Below are 15871 nucleotides of genomic sequence, written 5' to 3' on the forward strand. Positions count from 1 at the left end.
GCCTGGGTTGGGCTGACTGGGGTGGGTGGAGCAGGCAAAAAAACAAAATGCCCCATAGCAAGGCTATTCCCTCTGGGCCGCTCACAGCTCTGCCCACTGGCTCCTGCAGCTCTCGTTTGCGTGCCACTGGAGAGCCCGGGCAAGACACCCCCCCGCCATGCCAATGTGACAAACAAGGCAAGGAGTTTCCACTTCACCCGCCCTCCCCCCATGGCACTCGGGTATGGGCGTGCGAGCTGTGGAAGGCACGCGATGGAGACAAGTCTGACGCCACACGGACAGCTTCCCAGTGCTTCACCAGCCAAAGAATGGCCCTTTGCAAAAACCAGTTCACATCTTTTGTATTGTGTTAGTATATAGCTAGGTACAGTCATGCTTCAAATGCGTTCCTGAAAGTCTCACGTCAGCTAGGATTGTGTACTGAAATACATATATCCAATGGGAAAAATAGGGTTAGGGGAATGCAGGGGACATGCTTCAGGACTCCACTGCTGTGGCAACGGGGCCAAGTTGTGGCCCTAAGGTTGTTGGTCCCAGTTGCAGCGGCAATCTTTAAACCCGGTGGTGCACACTAGCAGTAAAGATGTTAGGCCGAAGAAGGAGTCCTTCAGGGCTTGGTTAACTTGTGGGAACGAGCAGCCAGGTACTGGCAGCTCAAGCGGAATGCAGCTTAGGGGGAATGCAATCTTTAAGAAAGGGAACTGGAGGATGTGTTCCAACCTTAGGGGGATCACACTCCTCAGCCTCCCTAGGTATGCCGGGGTACTGGAGAGGAGGGTCCATCCGTTGATCAAACCTTGGATCCAGGAGGAACAATGCGGATTCCGTCCTGGTCACAGAACACCAAACCATCTCTTTACCCTCACAAGGATACTAGAGGGTTTATGTAAGTTTGTTCAACCAGTCCAGTGTTTTGTGGACTTGGAAAAGGCATATGATCAGATCCCTTGGGTGGTCCTGTGGTGGGGGTGCTTCAGGAGAATGGGGTACGGGGTCCGTTGTTGCAGGCAGTCAGATCCCTGTACAAACAGAGCAAAAGTTTGGTTTGCATTGCCGGCAGTAAGTCAGACTCATTCCTGAGTGTTGGACTCTGCCAGGGCTGCCCTTTGATACCAATTCTGTTCACAAGTTTTATGGACATAACTTCTGGGTGTAGTCATGGGGCAGAGGGGGTTCGGTTTGGGGGCCTGAGGATCGCGTCATTGCTTTTTGCAGATGATGTGCAGATGATGTGTAGATGATGTGTAGATGATGTGGTCCTGTTGGTGTCATCGGGCTGTGACCCGCAGCAGACACTGGAGAAGTTTGCAGCTGAGTGTGAAGCGAGATGAGGATCAGCACCTCCATGTCTGAGGGCTTAGTTTTCGACCAGAAAAAGGTGGATTGCCCTCTCCTGGTGGGGGACGGGTTACTGCCTCAAGCAGAGGAGTTTATGTATGTTGGAGTCTTGTTCATGAGAGAGGAAAATAAGGAGCAGGAGACTGACAGATGGATTGGTACAGCGTTGGCAGTAATGCAGACGCTGTACTGTTCTGTTTTGGTGAAGAGGGAGTTGAGCCAGAATGAAAAGCTCTCAATTTACTGGTGGATCTATGTTCCTACCCTCACCTATGGTCATGAGCTCTGAGTAGTGACCGAAAGAATGAGATTGCAGATAGAAGTTGCGGAAATGAGGTCTGGCGGCTTGGCTCAGCTTTGGAGACAGGGTGAGGAGCTCAGACATTCAGGAAGGGCTAAAATGCTGCTCCACATTGAAAGGTGCCAGTAGAGGTGGTTCAAACATCTATCTAGGATGCCTCCTGGACGGTACCCTGGGGAGGTGCTTCAGCATATCCAACTGGAAGAAGGCCTCAGGGCAGACCCAGGACACGCTGGAGAGATTATGTCTTTTGGCTGGCCTGGGAATGCCTTGGTATTCCCCCGGAGGAGCTGCAGGAGGAGGCTGGTGAGAGGGAGGTCTGGGCATCCCTACTTAGACTGCTGCCCCCGTGATCCGACCCCGGATGAGCGGCGGGAAATGGGTGGATGGATGAGAAAACTCCAAAACTCAGTAACTTACACCAAACACAATTAATTAAATTATAAAAATAGTGATGCCAGGGGCCAATAATGTAAATACATGCATTTTAAATAAGAAATAATAATAATGATACATTAATAAATTAAATTGTAAACATCTCCTTTGGATCTTATGAGTATTATGAGATAAGAATTGCATAGTAACCACTTTGCTAAGAATATATCACGTTCTAGTCCTCATAGTGCCAACTGAAAATCCTGCAAATACAAATGCGATTCCACATCGTATTGGACTTGGGTACTAATAAATCAATCACGTTACAGCAGATTTGCTGTGTAATATTACGTGATGTGGCAGGGCTGACTGTATATGTCATTATTGTTGCGACTCCTCCTGTACACTACAGGGAAGCGCCGCTTAGCTTCAGTAATATTTGGAGGAGTCCATGTCCTGGATTTGACTCTTTTTAAGCAACCAGTGGACATAGAATTGTGCTCTTTCGCTACAGTGATTTTTCCCCAGTGTTTGTGTCTCCTGTTCTGCTCCAGCCTCTTTAGCAGTTTAACTTTGATTTTCGCTGCTGCGCCCCATGACCGCTCTCCTGATTCTGTCCAGTGCCCCCGCTTGACCTTGATATCCCGCCACTCCATGCAGTGATTTTGGGTCCAGCTCCCCAGCCCTTCAGGCAGTGACAGGCTGTGACAGAGTGTTTTAGGCTCTTTCTGTAACAGAAGGAAAACTCAGACTCTATGGAAAGGGGGTCCTGCAGCTTTGGGTGCATCTTATGGTCACGGTTATGGCTTTGAAAATACATTTTTTTGCCTGATGCAGGCTTTAGATCTCCCCACGAGCTTGTCCTTGATAAGCGATTTCAAGATGAATGAATGGATGATCTTATACTGCATGTATAATCGGGTGGTATGTACAGCTCTGCAAAAAAAAATAAAAAATTGAGACCACCGCAACATTTTTGGTTTTATTTATTTCTCAGTTTAGAGCAGTGGTTCTCAAGCTCGGTCCTCAGGCCCTACTGCCCTGCTTGTTTTACAGCTATCCCTGCCCTACACACTGCTGATTACCTGGATCAGGTGTGTTCAGTCGATTAGAAGCTGAAAGACAGCTGGGACTTGTGTGTGTGTGGGGCAGGGATAGCAGGAAAACGAGCAGGGCAGTGGGTCCCGAGGACCGAGTTTGAGAACCACTGGTTTATGGGAATGTGTTTAGGTAAAATATACATTTTTTGCAAACTCTACCCTGACTCTTACCTGTTTCTCAATGATGAAGGGCTTCTTTCTTGCTTTATGGGTCTTTAAGGCATTCCTCGCAGTCCAAACTATCCTAGCAGTGCATTTCACACCACCTAATGTTTCCCATTCTTTTTGAAGGTCACTTGAGGTCATCCTCCAGTTTATGAGGCACTGCCGAATAAGCTGACAGTCTCTGGCATTAGATAGTTGCTACTATCCTTCACCTGGCTGGTTTTTGGTCATTGCCAGTGTCTCCTGCTTCACCTTATTCTTGAGTACTGCTGTCTTTGAGAAACTTTAAGCCTGGAAGCAGCCTGTCGCGCAGTGTAGCCTTCTGCCAGCAGAACCAGGATTAAACCAGGATTTAACAATGTAGATTTCTGGAATTCTAGAATCAGAATCATTATTTATTCTTTCTAAAAGCTTCTTGCAGACTTGACCATCCTTCTCGTAACCACTTAGCTCAGGGGTGTTTGGAGCCGGGGGGCCTGGATCCTGTCCCAAGCAGCATAGTGTACAGGCTGGGGTTCACACTGGATGGGAATCCAGTCAAACTTGACCAATCAAAAGGTAGTTACTGTGAGACCCTGACAGCAGTCAGTCATCTACTCATACATGGATATACGCTGCTTTGGGTCTGACTATATGAGCGTTTGCTGCTTCGATCCGGCGATAATTCAGTGAAGAACGTCTACACTCATAATTTATTTCAGCTGCCCTAAAGATTGCAGTCTACACCTCGCTGTCAATCCTCCTTCTCCAAACATCATGAGGAACATACATTTTTACCCGTTGGGAACAGTGGTGGGCAGTTAATAGAAATGAATTCACCCTCACAGCAGTTTGCCGAGCCCTCTGGGCAAATTGAATTATACATCTTTACGTTCATCGGCAGATTGATTGATGGTATCGATCGAGGAACGCAGTTGTCCTCGTCGAACATGTGCTGCCTGGTGGTTTACAATATCTGTAAAACCTGCCTTTCCTACAGATCAGGCTGACTGGTGGTTTATATTCAATTCCCACGTCCAGACATTTGGGCCTTTTCTGAGACACTGCAGGGGACCGGCCCGGTGACGTCACCGTCCCTCAGCACGTGCACCAATCAGCACATGGGTCTGTTCTGAAGGCAGCCCGGGCCATCCAATAGGAGGGGTGCGTGTACAGGAAGTGAGCTGAATAAACAGGGTTGCCTTTGGTATCTGGCCCCTTCAGTATTGTAGATAAAGTCATGGGCCGGTAACAGGAAAACTACTAGCTCATGGTTCAGTAGTCGCTCTGTTGTCACCCATGTGTAAAGAACTTAACTTGCTGTATAAATACATTGGAAGTACAGCTGTCAACCAAGGAACTTCACCACACATCCTGTACAGGAGAATTACTATTAGCACACCGGCAAGAGCCTTTCTGTGATACTGAATGCTCATATGGGGAAGAGAAAGGCCTTCCCCACTGAGAACGCCATTCTTCTGGCTGTTCAGAAGGGTCCCTGGGGTGCAGTCTGAGCACTAGTGTAGGCACTGAGGGTTGGAGCAGAGCAAAACCCAGGGGCATTTCTGGATGGCGACAAGGGCACTAGGCCAACATAGCAGGAGTTGGGGGAGAAAGTGGGGCCACGGGCAGGACAGTGATTCAGTGCTACGGTGCTGGGAGTTTGGGCTGGTAATGGAATGAGGTGTAAGGTCACTGCTGTTATACTATTAAGCATGATTCAATCATCTGCTATGGGTTATCAAGCATATGGTCAGTGTGATCATCATCTGGGTGCAGGGAAGTTCAGCCGGAAGTTGATCGGAAGGCGACTGAAGCTGTTGATGTCAGCGGCCGTGCTTGTGAGCGCGGAGCTGCTCAGTCCAAAGCTTCGCGGTCATGCTGGCATCGTTAGCTTCACTCCTCGGCTTTTTCTGTGCGAATTATTGGTGGTGAAAACTAAGCTACCTCTACTCGTCTGCAGGACAGGTAATCCAGGCAATGTTGTGAGCAATTTGGTTAATTCACCCCTGTATAGTAATGGGGATGTGTGTTTAGAGTTGGTTCTGGTTGGGGGGGTTGCAGCGACACAGTGCCGGAGCTGTGGCCACACCTACCGAAGGTCGTACCTTCACGGAAGCCTGCCTCCTCGCTTCTCCTCTCCCTAATGAAGGGCGCGCCATCAGGCCACTGATTAGCATTCCGGAGGGGGTGCTCGAAACACCCCCGTTCCGAGCTGCGGCCGAACGGAGCCTGCGAGGAACTTTGCAGTGTGGTGTTGCCATGACAACAGCCATAGTTCTGACACCAATAAAAGCCGCGAAAGGCACCACTGACGTCTGGAATGCGGATGGAGTAGTCGTTTTATGGCTGCGAGTCCCGGCCCCCGAAATGCAGATCGTACCGTGCTCGGACACCTCTATAACGGTTATTCTGTTAGCGCTGTCGGTCACCATTGAAAAGTGAGCATCGTCACGGGCGGGTGGAGCCCACAGCAGTGCTGCCAGGCTCTCTGGCGCGAAGAGACCGAGTCGCCCATCTTTGATGTGTAAATGCACCTTAAGAAGGACGTTTAATATTTCAAGTAATTGGTCTGAACATGAAAGCTTTCGCTCGCTTCTGCTGGGGACTGCAGATAAGGGGCCGGCGGGCTCTCGGCAGACTGTCGCTTCCCCTCCCAGCTCCCATGATTCCCACGGGAGGCGAGAAGATGTGCCGAAGCTTAGGGAAAGGGTCCGGAGAGCGGGATCCATCTGGCACTCGGATTCGGTGAAGATCTCTCCTTCTCTGCCCCTCGTTATGCGAGGTTACCGCCCTCCGCTGTTTGTAAGCAAAAAGCGGCGAGATTGACAGCCATTGCAGGATGCACCTCCTGACGGGGGGGGGGGGGGGGGGAGGTATCTCCGCAGCTGTCGTCACACACAGCCTGACAAGTAGGGGGATGAATGACAAGCCTGAGAAGCACTCTACACCCTCCACACCCCCCGCCTGCACACGGAGGTTTCGGCTCACGTGGAGGAGCTTCTCCAATGTCCCTCTTTGGATCTTGTGCCATTTTTATCGGATAGGCACGGGGTGGGGGGGGGGGGGTGGCTGACACGAAGTCGATTCCTCACGTCCGTCATGTCTGACCCCTCTCTGAAGGGACAGCACCGCCCCAGTGGCTCATTAATGCCGGCGCGCCTCACCTAACAGGCGCTAATGGCACAAAGACGTGGCTCTTACTTTTACCATCTCCTGCAAAAGGATGATTTCAAGGACATCCTCACATGGCACGGGACACATGGAGGTGGGGCTTCAACAAGTGCCTGCCCCGTCTGTAGGGGGGGGTACAGACAGGATGCAGTGCAGTGTTAATTGTATTAACGAAAATTTTTTGTCATAGTTATCGTCAATGGCCTTTATTTTTACACTAAAACAACACGATAACGAAATAGAAATGATTTTGCAAGGCCAAAGAATATAACGAATAAAGAGACGAAAATGTTTGCCAGAGACGAGATCCAATCAGAACTAAAATGTGAAAACTGTGCATTAACACAGTAAGTGCCTAATTTAAACCGTAAAAGCCTAATACACTTGTGTTTACGTCAAATATTTTACTGTTTATGGATTTAAGTATTGGTTTCAATAATCCCACATCGGTAATAAAATTAAAGTCTTGTTTTAATATATATACATACGAACTTATCACTTTAATCGCTATTAGAGTAGGATATGGGAGGTCATATTCTTTTGAAAAGATATAAAACGTGACATATTGTGCTGTTCTCATATTCGTTTTATAAGCAAAAGGAATGACAAGCCGTTTCAGGTGAAAACAGTGCATTTTATTTTCATTTCAAATAAAACGTGGGATTGCCAACTTCGGCCAGCTGGCTCGAGTGAAATTTTTAATTTGAGGTGTCTGCACACATACAGTATGTAACCGTTCTTACCTTGTAAATAAATAATTGTAAATTGCAAAATGCTTATGCATTTAACCATGTAAATGCACTTTTGACGTAGCTAATTTTAGGTTTATAATGGTATAATATAGATTTGCCATAAGATTTCCTGCGTGAGTCCGAAAGTGTCATGGCAGATTCTTCAGATCTGGCAACCCTGAAAACGTGCATTTTTTTGTTTCACCTCAGTTAATTTATATAAGAAATAACATTACTTTACTCTTCCACGAACATGAAATCACCAATAAACTACGTCTAAAAATATTTATTTTAATATTTTTATTTTAATATTCAGAGAGAGAGCAGGCCTGGTGGCATTATAGCCTAAGCACTTTTTCTTTTAAATATTTTTTCACTAATTGCATTACTGATTCTACAGTGCTCAAGTTTCTGGGTAAATAAACATGTCTGCGTGTCACATAAGAGTGAAATCTATGTCTGTGTGTACGACACAGTCAGACCTTAACACCGTTCCTTAACACCGTTCCTTAACATTGGTTTCATTTCATCTTGGTGAACTTTCTGAAATCGAAGGGAAACCTTAAACATTACACTTTGCATTTTTAATTTTAGTCGACTAAATCAGCTGTAGTTTTAGTCAACTGTAATCTTATGATATTTAGTCAACTAAAACTAGAATAAAACTAAAATAATTTAGATGACTAAATTATGACTGAAACTAAATTACATTTTAATAATTTAGTATGACTAAAACTAAATAAAAATTTGCTGTCAAAATTAACGCTGATGCAAAGAGGATTGAAGAAAGAAGCTCAAATTATATTCGTTAATCCAGCATCTGTTTATTGTGAAAACAGACATACAATGTAAACACTGACCCATGCAGAACTGGTGAGTGTTTTATCATCGATGTTTTAGCATTGTTACAATCTTTCTGAATTGATAAACACTAAACCCTATTCATGGAACAAAACTGTCAAATGTCAAAACTAATTTATCAAATCAGTCACTCATTTTGCAAAACTTTAAACAGTGCTTACCGATTTAGACACAATTTGCAGATCTGAGTCACCCTTTTTGCAAATCTGTAAAGCAGGGTTCTGCAAATCTGGCCCTCGATTCCAAATCCTGGCCTTGTTTTCAGTTCTCCCAGGTAGTTAGTTTTATAATGCATGATTCTATTGGGCTATTAGACATCATGATGACTCAGTTAAATTCAGTATTATTTGTATACCGCATTTTCACAACATTGTTGTCAGTGGAAGCCCTAACCCTAACCAGACTCAAAGGGGGAGCCCATCCTCCAGGGGTGGGCAAAATGAATATTCCTCTTTAACTCTGGCTTGGCAGTTGTATAGCATTTCATTGTAATGCACATTTGATTTGGATTTTTTTCTGTCCTTTACAGTACCTTTTTGGAGTACTTAATAATCCAAACATTACATATCACTTTAAGTATAACTGAATACACTGTAGCCTTTTGGTTTTCAGCTCAAGATGCAAAAACACATATGCACAGTAAACCTGTTTCCTTACATGCCATTAATGGTTTTGGCAGGTAGTGTTTGAGATTTTTTTCTGTAGTGTGTAAAGACTTCTCAGTAGTGTCTATCTATTAGCTGCCTTTTGCGTTTGCTGTTTTGAGACAAGAATGGAAGTTTTCAGGAAATGTGCTTTACCAATTCAGAAAAACTGTAATGGCCTTGAGTATGGACCTTAGATGTAAATATCAGTGTCCAAAAGACAAGCCCCCCCCCCCCCAAATGTATCGCTTTCCTGGTACAAAACTAAAGATGGTGTGCACCCCTTCTGCACAGCGACTATAGAAATTCCCATGTGGATGAGATAATGATGGACTGTCTCGGCACAGATTGTTCCAAAAAAAGTGTGGGGGGTGGGGGGTGGATGTGACGTCTGTAGCCACCCACCCAGTCGTTTCATTGACTGTAGACGCAGAGACTGCCATGGCTTCCATAAAGAGGCTTCATTCACTTATTTCATCAGAGTAGGAGGAGCCGATCACGTGAGAAGCAGCTAGCTAAATTTATCCTGATATCTTACCCGATTGCATCCTTAGATTCTCCAGACCCGCGACAACTGTCCTACAATGCTTTGAGGCACTGTGGTTAAAAATAAACCCATCTAAGTTGGGTTATTTTCAGTGGAGATCTTCACTTCTCATGTCACCGGGCCCTGTCTGGGAGACCACATTCAGGTCAGAGCAAATGTCATCCTGGGAAAAACAGGACAGGGCGCCCACATATTGACCTGGACATGGACACGGAGCACTTAGCGTCTCTGTGGAACATCCAGGCTGAAATGAAGAGGCTCGACACCTTTCCACCGCAAAAGGGTTTTATGTCCCTTGTGTCTGTCATTCGTGTGAAACACCTTCACACCTCCTTGGGGATGGGCGATGCATGGCAACCAGCTTTCTAATTGAAGAATATTGGCTGTTTGTTGACGTCACAGAACCTGGTTTGAGGGTCTTCATAGCTGTTCACAGAGCCTCAGCATCAAGCTGGTTCCCCTTCCAAGGTAATTTCCTCATTTCTGTACATGAGCACTGCACCCTTTTGCAGTCCTTGCTATGCTTAGCCGCCAGTCAAACCGTGTTCTGATTCGGACGAGTAGGACAGACGTCTCGGTTGCTAGACAACCGCGGAGTGGACGGAATAAAGTTGCAATTTACCGATTAGAGGATTTCCAAATGAAACGTGGTATCAGGAAGGTTTCTGATTACCAGAGAGACGTCAGGCTGAAGGTGCGCAGGCACGCAGGCTGAGAGACCCGGAGAGAGGCCGTCTGTTTGGGGTCCTTTTCACCCCCGCGTGTGCGCAGGAGCCCCTGCGAGATACGGTCTGAGGGTAACCCTCTAGCTGCAATTTAATCAAAGGTCAGGAACATCCATTATAGCGGGTAGCGTATCCCTGCGTGAATCTGTCCTCCTAATTACTGAAATGAACTGACTTGCTCCGGCCTCTCCATCTGTGTGATTCTTGGTCAATTGTCACGGCGCAGCTGGAAGCTAACTCTGGCTGGCCAAGCGTTCTTCGGCGGCGAGCTGTGTGCTGTCTAGCCAGAATCCCTGCAGCACCACACCGGCCAGGATAGAAACCCAACTCGAAGGAGCTGAGCCGACTCTGCTAAGAGGTGCCAGATGAACTGCAGCGGGTTCAGATACATATCAACCAAGACCATCCTCCTTGATTCACACAGGGTTTCTGGTTCCATATAACCATTAAGATGTTTCTGCTTTGGTAAGACTGATTACTTCAATTAATAGAGGAGATCACTTCACTTTAAACTCCACATTGTCCACAGAGCTGCTTGATGTTCTAGATTAGGACTTGGAGTTAGTACGTTTTATCTGAGACACAGAACCCAGGTTTTGCTGGTACCTCTAAGGTGAGCCTGTTATTCTTAAGTACTCATTTTCAAATAGCCTGTCACTGGACCCACAACAAGCACCAAATCATTTTAAAAAAAGGATGTGCGATGCGATTTGTCAGCTTAAATTTGTATAGCTTCCTGCAGCTAAGGAATTTCAGGAACACTTCATCTTCCGACCGGTGCTGACAGAAAAGGACTTAGCAGGCATCGTCAACTCGAGCATCCCCATCTTCCCCCTTAAAAAAAGGCAACTTTCAGTGAGGTCTCACCTTCAAACCAGATATGGCATGCAGATCATCCTAAGAAAGGACAGTTAAGCTGCATGCTGGCTCCGTGGGTCTGCTGTCACCTTGCTCTTCCAGAGTTGGGGTTCCAAGGCCACCTTTGCTGTGTGGAGTCTGCATGCTCTCCCATTTCCAGTTGGGCTTCCCTTGGGCTTTCCCCGCACTCCTATATCGTATGGTTAGATGATTCAGTACCTTTAAATTGGCTGTAGTCTGTGTGCAAGTGCCCCGAGAGGTGCTGGCGTCCCATCCAGGATCTCCCTTGCCCTGTGCTTCCTGGGATAGATTCCAGGCTCACCCTGACCTTGTAGGAAGAAAACTGCTAGACCTGTATATAAGTGTTAAAAATGTAAATAACCTTTGACTGGTACCTGGTTGCCTCAATCAGACTTCATTAAAAACTCTGGTCTTCTCCTCTGTCATCCTTAGAAAGTCCTTGGATTAATGCAGTTCTCACTGTGCCCAAATGGATGTCACGATGTCGCTCTGCGTCGGTGGAGGGGGAGCGATTACCCAGAAGCCATTGCTGAAGAGGCATGGCCTCACACTTATAATGAAGCTCATGACAGCCTTGTGGATCGGGGTCAATGCCGCCAGTGTGCCAGGGGCCGAGATGCATCACCGCTGTATAGAACCGAGAGGTGTCCACCTTGCTGGTCCACCTGGATCCTGTCGGCGCCCCCGACGAGTGGCACACGGCGTCTGCCGGCTCGGTGACAAACGACCGGGGTGCTGAAAGCACGCAGATGTCGTCCCCAGGGAAGGAGGTCGGCGGACAGGAAACCAATATATCGCCTTTTTGCCGGCTGGCTGCGCCGCACATGGGGTGGGGGAGACTAGACGGACAGGGATCTGGAGTGGTGGGTGGTAGTGGGGGGAGGTTTGCAGTGTCAGGGCTGGTTAACATCACGACTCCGCAGATGGCGTTAATCTTGCCCGATGTGCGCAGACTATGCATAATTAGGACTTTCGGGGTGTGGTGCGGCCTACCGGTTACGCACGGGACCCCATGAGCTGGGGCGCACTGAGAGACACGGAGAGCGGCAAGACCACAACTCACTCCCCTCGCCCGATGAACCTTCTGGCTTCTCAGCCGGTGCTGCTGGAGCTGTCAATCGGCGGAGGGGGACCATTCCCATACCGGCACCCCCGTGTCGTAAATACGGGACCTGCTTTTACATGCTGTTAACTGTGTGCTAGCACTGCACTCGTCCCATCCGGTATCGCCCATTCCCCCTAGTGTTGTTACCTCCCGCCGCTTGCCGTCGTTTTATAGCATTTCGTTCTGGGGAATCACCAGATTTGCGACCTTCGAGATCCTGCGCCGTGATCTTGAGAAGTTTCTGGATGTTCAGTCGCGGCGAGAAGAACGGCTCGGCTCAGAAGGTTGCGGATGGCAACAGCAAGTATATATTAGTATTTGAGTAAGTAATATGAAATTGAAAGATTAAACGCTTCCTCCTTCGCTTTCTTTAGTTGCTCTGGGTTGTCATGGCTCTGCAGAGGCACAGTCCCCCAGCAGCACTGACACGCCTTCCTGGTTTCTTTGACGCCTCGTGTGTTTAACCACGCAAACAACAGCTACTCAATTGAGCTTGTCGTTTATTTTGATCCCGTCAGCCACCCGCCACCCCCCTCTCAGCCTCGATAACTCATGGCGCTTTTATTATTTTTTTTCCGGAAGTCTCCGTCACTCTGTGTTGCATCCTACGTTCCGCCACGCTGCGATACTCCTGGTCAGAGAAATCCCAGCAGACGGGGAACAGATTACCTCGAATCGATACTGAATCCCGGAACTGCGTGCTGGGATCAGAAAGGTACGGCATATGGTGGCTATTACACCCCCCGTTTGTCATCGACGGCCTGCGTTTTTTCACTGCGGAGAGATTAATGATTACGTCCTAATTTGAGATCCCCAGCGTGTGGATCGGGGAGCGTGGAAACTGGCTCACGTGATTGGAGCTCCTACGAAACTGGCGGATGCACACGGCAGAAGGGGGCGGGAATTGCGGGAGGCGTAACTCTTAAGAGGGCAGAAGGGGAGCGGCTCCCTGACTGTGACGGGGTTCTTATTTCACATGCAAACGACCCCTTCCCGTCAGCCATCTGTGTGCTGATTAACCCCAATGGCACACCACCCTGTCAGGAAGAAGCCGGCCCCTTTCCTTCTACTTCCACCAATGACGTGTCAGTTCGTCAGGAAGGGCCCGGCCCCTTTCCTTCTACTTCCACCAATGACATGCCATATTCGTTTTACCTCCACCAATGGCAAACTGCCCTGTTAGAAAGGGGTCGGCCACCTCCGCCACTACCGTGCCTCCCTTCTCTTAGCAGGATGTTGTGGCATAAAAAAATGGTTAGAAGTGGAAAGTGGATATATTTTTTTAAATAGTCCCCTCCCCCCCCATAACAAGGTTTTTTGGCTGGCCAAGTAGGTGATGCCCGGTTCTGGGCGTAGGGTTAGGGGGAACTTAACTCACACGCACGCGGGCAGGGAGTGTGTCGGGTTGGACGAAATCCTGTGAGCCCCCACGGAGCGTGGGCGTGGAAGCAGGATGGCGGTGGCTCAGCGTCTGAGTGTATTTGTACGGGGGGGGGGGGGGGGGGGGGGTGCAGCACATACCGTGTTAAGGGCTGTCAGGGCCAGACTTTGCTGTAATCAGACTCGGTTCCTCTCTGTCTATGTTCTATGAGAAACACTGATGAGGACCAACATCAAACGAATAAGAATATATAAATGGAAATGGAAGATTTAGAAACAAAAGTTTCAAAGATTACTATCAGCATATTATTGATGCCATAATAATACCTGTTTTTTTTGTTTATTTTGCTGTGGTTGTTCTGTGACGCGTCTTGATCACTGGCTCCCTCTGCTGTCTCTGTTTGCCCCTGCACACCGGCCAGCCTCACACAGTGCCCAGGCTGTGACCTACGAGGGTTCCATGTTTGTTTGTCATCGCAGTGGCCCTGCACTGCCTACCGGAGGCGAGATGCGCAGCAACGCAGTCATCAGCCACAGAGGTCGACCTGCTCTGCGCTGCACCCTTGCTACCCAACATGGTGACTTTCTGTTAGCAAATTTAGCCAGTAAGAGCCAGTCCTGGCTGTGCGAGGGCCCCCTAGCACCGGCGGGGTGGAGGGGTAATGAGACTCCACCTTCCTAGCCCCCAGAAGGGGTGATCACGCTTTACTCCCGAGTCAAGCCACCTGCTGTGTTTATCTGCTGTTTTCCTGTCCCCGGGCAACTAGGGACAGACGGTTTCCCTGCCCCCCCGGGCCGGTCACACAGCTACTGTAGGTTTGTGCCATTCGAGTTTATCGACCGCGGCGAGGCGTCCCTCCTCGCTGACTCCGGCGTTAAACAGTCAGCGGGTTTCAACAACGCGGCACTGAAGTGCAGCTGTTTCATAGCACATCGTCTCAGAAGGGGGCGACACAGAGCTGCCAGTCTGAGAGGTGACTGTTGGGAGGGGGGGGGGAACTGTGTTGCCCTGCAAGCCGCTTAAATCCCCATGTGGTCCCCTGACCCTAAGAAAGAGACCCTTGCAGCGTTACCAAAGTTGTCGCAGTTGCTCCTGTCCATAGAGCAGACAGAGGAGAGTGCAGTGTGGCTGTTAATTAAGCAGTCACCTCGTTAATTAAACAGGTAAATGGCGACCCCCGCCCGCAAGTCAGACGTTCTTCCGCTGATTAATAAATCCCTGAAGCTGAATCGTTATGCCTTTGAGAGGCGGGATATACCAGGCAGGCATGGGGATCTCCGCGAGTCCTGCACACCCGTGGTTGTCTGTCACCAAAGAGAGACTTTATGGCCTCCAGTCGCTTCTCGGGCAGAGGAGCAGATGTAATTGCACCAGGCCGTACAGGCCATGGATAGGTAAATGAATTAGGGAGGGATCAGGTAAGTAACAGGTGGGAGATTCACAGCCAGAGGAACTGCCGCATATGTTATTCAGATGCCAGCCAGATGACTGCGCAACTGTGAGGAATTTGGGCTGGGTGTGGCTTCAGTCTTGGGGGAGGAGCCTGAATTGGAGCTGGAATGGATCTGCACGGAGATGGGGGGGGCACGCTGGCGGCCGGCGCCGGCAAGCCATGCTTCACGCCTTCCCCTTGCCGGCTTGGTGCTCGCCTCCTCTTCCAGCTGGGTCCCCGGCGGCCGGGCGCCTGACCGTGCCAATCTGTGCGCCAGCCGTGCACCTGACCTCTGGCAGTGGGGGGGCAGCCGGGGGGGGCATCTCCCCGGCCAATTCATCCCCCTCCCGTGGCGCACAGCCAGGCAGGAGGGGGGAAACACTGATGCGAGTTTCGGCTCCGCGCAGATGGAAGAGGGCCGCCGCATGCCAATCGGCACGTGCGCAGGGAAAGCGGCGGCCATTCGGCCGGCAGGTGGGAGGGGCCATGCCTCGGCGACCGCGTGGAGAGGATTTCAATACATAACGAAAAGCCTGAGCTGCCCGCTTGTTTCCATGGCAACGGATGAATGCAGCACGGTGATTAATCATCAAATCACTTGTCAGGTCAGACTTCTAACACAGAAATGGAATATATTTGCATATCTCAGAGCAGGAGCACGCTGTAGAGTGGAAGCAATGGGGGGCAAAAAAGAGAGGCAGGGGAGGGGCCTCAGGTGCGGTGGGGGGAGTCGCATGGTCACATGCCTCCTCGTGCGTCCGCTGGCAGCATCATGGCGTGCATGTCCAACCCGGGACCTGATCGCACCTCCTCCCTTGCCCCTGTGGTAACTGGCAGAAGGCAGTAATGCGAGGCACAGCCCTGCTGAGGAGATCTGAGAACCAGCATTGTGCAGCCCCTGCATGGGAGCAGACACGCTCAGAGGGGACGTAACATCTGCCCAAGACAGCGGAATTTAGAAAGCACAGACCTCGGCACATAGATGGCAAAAACACCACATGCGACTGTTAGAGGCTCTCAGGGAATGAGGCTTTCCCTGCCCCTACCAACGAGACGAGCCATGTGGAACTTCCAGGCAGATACTTCAGAGTTAAAGACTGTAAGTCTGCGAGGGGGGGCTGTAATTAGGCATCA

The 15871-nt window shown here is 49.2% G+C and overlaps 2 protein-coding genes across 2 annotated transcripts in view; one reads left to right on the top strand and one right to left on the bottom strand.

Moving 5' to 3' along the window:
* elmo1 (engulfment and cell motility 1 (ced-12 homolog, C. elegans)) overlaps positions 1-12153 on the bottom strand; it is a 293132-nt gene extending 280979 nt beyond the window's left edge. Inside the window, exon 1 of the mRNA XM_048994304.1 lies at positions 12150-12153. The gene's annotated coding sequence lies outside the window, so the exon portion shown is untranslated. The remainder of the gene's footprint in view (positions 1-12149) is intronic.
* Positions 1-15871, top strand: part of gabbr2 (gamma-aminobutyric acid (GABA) B receptor, 2) — a 148100-nt gene that overhangs the window by 118704 nt on the left and 13525 nt on the right.

This window comes from Brienomyrus brachyistius, chromosome 23 (assembly GCF_023856365.1).
Source record: "Brienomyrus brachyistius isolate T26 chromosome 23, BBRACH_0.4, whole genome shotgun sequence".
Taxonomy (NCBI): domain Eukaryota; kingdom Metazoa; phylum Chordata; class Actinopteri; order Osteoglossiformes; family Mormyridae; genus Brienomyrus; species Brienomyrus brachyistius.